This window comes from Artemia franciscana, unplaced genomic scaffold, assembly GCF_032884065.1.
Source record: "Artemia franciscana unplaced genomic scaffold, ASM3288406v1 Scaffold_5765, whole genome shotgun sequence".
NCBI lineage: Eukaryota > Metazoa > Arthropoda > Branchiopoda > Anostraca > Artemiidae > Artemia > Artemia franciscana.
The window spans coordinates 1-5900 of record NW_027066090.1 but is presented as its reverse complement, the minus strand read 5'-3'; positions in this window follow the sequence as shown (position 1 = coordinate 5900).

Sequence of the window (5900 nt, the reverse complement as noted above, 5' to 3'; positions counted from 1 at the left end):
AAAACTAAAACTTTTGACATAGGAAAAGAGCCTTTAATCACATTCTTTACCATTTGCAATCATAAAATAGTCTAATATCTTCATTTTTTCAACATACGTAGCTATTACCCTCGAAAACTAAAACTTTTGACATAGGAAAAAAAGCCTTTAATCACATTCTTTACCATTTGCAATCATAAAATAGTCTAATATCTTCATTTTTTTCAACATAGGTAGCTATTACCCTCGAAAACTAAACTTTCGACTAGGAAAAGAGCCTTTAATCATATTCTTTACCATTTGCAATCATAAAATACTGTAATATCTTCATTTTTTCAACATACGTAGCTATTACCCTCAAAAACTAAAACTTTTGACATAGGAAAAGAGCCTTTAATCACATTCTTTACCATTTGCAATCATAAAATGGTATACTATCTTCATTTTTTCAACATAAGTAGCTATTACCCTCGAAAACTAAAACTTTTGACATAGGAAAAGAGCCTTTAATCACATTCTTTACCATTTGCAATCATAAAATAGTCTAATATCTTCATTTTTTTCAACATACGTAGCTATTACGCTCGAAAACTAAAACTATTGACATAGGAAAAGAGCCTTTAATCACATTCTTTACCATGTGCAATCATAAAATAGTCTAATATCTTCATTTTTTCAACATACGTAGCTATTACCCTCGAAAACTAAAACTTTTGCCATAGGAAAAGAGCCTTTAATCACATTCTTTACCATTTGCAATCATAAAATAGTCTAATATCTTCATTTTTTCAACATACGTAGTTATTACCCTCGAAAACTAAAACTTTTGACATAGGAAAAGAGCCTTTAATCACATTCTTTACCATTTGCAATCATAAAATAGTCTAATATCTTCATTTATTCAACATGCCTAGCTATTACCCTCGAAAACTAAAACTTTTGACATAGGAAAAGAGCCTTTAACCACACTCTTTACCATTTGAAATCATAAAATAGTCTAATTCTTCATTTTTCCAACATACGTAGCTATTACCCTCGAAAACTAAAACTTTTGAAATAGGAAAAGAGCCTTTAATCACATTCTTTACCATTTGCAATCATAAAATAGTCTAATATCTTCATTTTTTCAACATGCGTAGCTATTACCCTCGAAAACTAAAACTTTTTACATAGGAAAAGAGCCTTTAATCACATTCTTTACCATTTGCAATCATAAAATAGTCTAATATCTTCATTTTTTCAACATACGTAGCTATTACCCTCGAAAACTAAAACTTCTGACATAGGAAAAGAGCCTTTAATCACATTCTTTACATTTGCAATCATAAAATAGTCTAATATCTTCATTTTTTCAACATACGTAGCTATTACCCTAGAAAACTAAAACTTTTGACATAGGAAAAGAGCCTTTAATCACATTTTTTACCATTTGTAATCATAAAATAGACTAATATCTTCATTTTTTCAACATACGTAGCTATTACCCTCGAAAAACTAAAACTTTTGCCATAGGAAAAGAGCCTTTAATAACATTCTCTACCATTTGCAATCATAAAATAGTCTAATATCTTCATTTTTTCAACATACGTAGCTATTACCCTCGAAAACTAAAACTTTTGACATTGGAAAAGAGCCTTTAATCACATTCTTTACCATTTGCAATCATAAAATAGTCTAATATCTTCATTTTTTCAACATACCTAGCTATTACCCTCGAAAACTAAAACTTTTGACATAGGAAAAGAGCCTTTAATCACATTCTTTACCATGTGCAATCATAAAATTGTCTAATATCTTCATTTTTTCAACATACGTACCTATTACCCTCGAAAACTAAAACTTTTGAAATAGGAAAAGAGCCTTTAATCACATTCTTTACCATTTGCAATCATAAAATAGTCTAATAGCTTCATTTTTTCAACATACGTAGCTATTACCCTCGAAAACTAAAACTTTTGACATAGGAAAAGAGCCTTTAATCACATTCTTTACCATTTGCAATCATAAAATAGTCTAATATCTTCATTTTTTCAACATACGTAGCTATTACCCTCGAAAACTAAAACTTCTGACATAGGAAAAGAGCCTTTAATCACATTCTTTACCATTTGCAATCATAAAATAGTCTAATATCTTCATTTTTTCAACATACGTAGCTATTACCCTAGAAAAACTAAAACTTTTGACATAGGAAAAGAGCCTTTAATCACATTCTTTACCATTTGCAATCATAAAATAGACTAATATCTTCATTTTTTCAACATACGTAGCTATTACCCTCGAAAACTAAAACTTTTGACATAGGAAAAGAGCCTTTAAGCACATTCTTTACCACGTGCAATCATAAAATAGTCTAATATCTTCATTTTTTCAACATACGTAGCTATTACCCTCGAAAACTAAAACTTTTGACAAAGGAAAAGACCCTTTAATCACACTCTTTACCATGTGCAATCATAAAATGGTCTAATATCTTCATTTTTTCAACATACGTAGCTATTACCCTCGAAAACTAAAACTTTTGACATAGGAAAAGAGCCTTTAATCACATTCTTTACCATTTGCAATCATAAAATAGTCTAATATCTTCATTTTTTCAACATTCGTAGCTATTACCCTCGAAAACTAAAACTTTTGACATAGGAAAAGAGCCTTTAATCACATTCTTTACCATGGGCAATCACAAAATAGTCTAATATCTTCATTTTTTCTACATACGTAGCTATTACCCTCGAAAACTAAAACTTTTGACATAGGAAAAGACCCTTTAATCACATTCTTTACCATTTGCAATCATAAAATAGTCTAATATCTTCATTTTTTCAACATACGTAGCTATTACCCTCGAAAACTAAAACTTTTGACATAGGAAAAGAGCCTTTAATCACATTCTTTACCATTTGCAATCATAAAATACTGTAATATCTTCATTTTTTCAACATACGTAGCTATTACCCTCAAAAACTAAAACTTTTGACATAGGAAAAGAGCCTTTAATCACATTCTTTACCATTTGCAATCATAAAATAGTCTAATATCTTCATTTTTTTCAACATACGTTGCTATTACCCTCGAAAAATAAAACTTTTGACATAGGAAAAGAGCCTTTAAGCACATTCTTTACCATGTGCAATCATAAAATAGTCTAATATCTTCATTTTTCCAACATACGTAGCTATTACTCTCGAAAACTAAAACTTTTGACATAGGAAAAGAGCCTTTAATCACATTCTTTACCATGTTCAATCATAAAATAGTCTAATATTTTCATTTTTTCAACATACGTAGTATTAACCTCGAAAACTAAAACTTTTGACATAGGAAAAGAGCCTTTAATAATATTCTTTACCATGTGCAATCATAAAATAGTCTAATATCTTCATTTTTTCAACATACGTAGCTATTACCCTCGAAAACTAAAACTTTTGCCATAGGAAAAGAGCCTTTAATCACATTCTTTACCATTTGCAATCATAAAATAGTCTAATATCTTCATTTTTTCAACATACGTAGCTATTACCCTCGAAACCTAAAACTTTTGAAATAGGAAAAGAGCCTTTAATATCATTCTTTACCATTTGCAATCATAAAATAGTCTAATATCTTCATTTTTTCAACATACGTAGCTATTACCCTCGAAAACTAAAACTTTTGACAAAGGAAAAGAGCCTTTAATCACATTCTTTACCATTTGCAATCATAAAATAGTCTAATATCTTCATTTTTTCAACATATCTAGCTATTACCCTCGAAAACTAAAACTTTTGCCATAGGAAAAGAGCCTTTAATCACATTCTTTACCATTTGAAATCATAAAATAGTCTAATATCTTCATTTTTTCAAAATACATAGCTATTACCCTCGAAAACTAAAACTTTTGACATAGGTAAAGAGCCTTTAAGCACATTCTTTACCATGCGCAATCATAAATAGTCTAATATCTTCATTTTTCCAACATACGTAGCTTTTACCCTCGAAAACTAAAACTTTTGAAATAGGAAAAGAGCCTTTAATCACATTCTTTACCATTTGCAATCATAAAATAGTCTAATATCTTCATTTTTTCAACATACGTAGCTATTACCCTCGAAAACTAAAACTTTTGACATAGGAAAAGAGCCTTTAATCACATTCTTTACCATTTGCAATCATAAAATAGTCTAATATTTTCATTTATTCAACATACGTAACTATTACCCTCGAAAACTTAAACTTCTGACATAGGAAAAGTGCCTTTAATCACATTCTTTACCATTTGCAATCATAAAATAGTCTAATATTTTAATTTTTTCAACATACGTAGCTATTACTCTAGAAAACTAAAACTTTTGACATAGGAAAAGAGCCTTTAATCACATTCTTTACCATTTGCAATCATAAACTAGACTAATATCTTCATTTTTTCAACATACTTAGCTATTACCCTTGAAAACTAAAACTTTTGACATAGGAAAAGAGCCTTTAAGCACATTCTTTACCACGTGCAATCATAAAATAGTCTAATATCTTCATTTTTCCAACATACGTAGCTATTACCCTCGAAAACTAAAACTTTTGACATAGGAAAAGAGCTTTTAATCACACTCTTTACCATGTGCAATCATAAAATAGTCTAATATCTTCATTTTTTCAACATACGTAGCTATTACCCTCGAAAACTAAAACTTTTGACATAGGAAAAGAGCCTTTAATCACATTCTTTACCATTTGCAATCATAAAATAGTCTAATATCTTCATTTTTTCAACATACGTAGCTATTACCCTCGAAAACTAAAACTTTTGACATAGGAAAAGAGCTTTTAATCACATTTTTTACCATTTGCAATCATAAAATAGTCTAATATCTTCATTTTTTTCAACATAGGTAGCTATTACCCTCGAAAACTAAAACTTTCGACATAGGAAAAGAGCCTTTAATCATATTCTTTACCATTTGCAATCATAAAATACTGTAATATCTTCATTTTTTCAACATACGTAGCTATTACCCTCAAAAACTAAAACTTCTGACATAGGAAAAGAGCCTTTAATCACATTCTTTACCATTTGCAATCATAAAATGGTATACTATCTTCATTTTTTCAACATAAGTAGCTATTACCCTCGAAAACTAAAACTTTTGACATAGGAAAAGAGCCTTTAATCACATTCTTTACCATTTGCAATCATAAAATAGTCTAATATCTTCATTTTTTTCAACATACGTAGCTATTACCCTCGAAAACTAAAACTATTGACATAGGAAAAGAGCCTTTAATCACATTCTTTACCATTTGCAATCATAAAATAGTCTAATATCTTCATTTTTTCAACATACGTAGCTATTACCCTAGAAAACTAAAACTTTTGCCATAGGAAAAGAGCCTTTAATCACATTCTTTACCATTTGCAATCATAAAATAGTCTAATATCTTCATTTTGTCAACATACGTAGTTATTACCCTCGAAAACTAAAACTTTTGACATAGGAAAATAGCCTTTAATCACATTCTTTACCATTTGCAATCATAAAATAGTCTAATATCTTCATTTATTCAACATGCCTAGCTATTACCCTCGAAAACTAAAACTTTTGACATAGGAAAAGAGCCTTTAATCACACTCTTTACCATTTGAAATCATAAAATAGTCTAATATCTTCATTTTTTTCAACATACATAGCTATTACCCTCGAAAACTAAAACTTTTGACATAGGAAAAGAGCCTTTAAGCACATTCTTTACCATGTGCAATCATAAAATAGTCTAATATCTTCATTTTTCCAACATACGTAGCTATTACCCTCGAAAACTAAAACTTTTGAAATAGAAAAAGAGCCTTTAATCACATTCTTTACCATTTGCAATCATAAAATAGTCTAATATCTTCATTTTTTCAACATGCGTAGCTATTACCCTCGAAAACTAAAACTTTTACATAG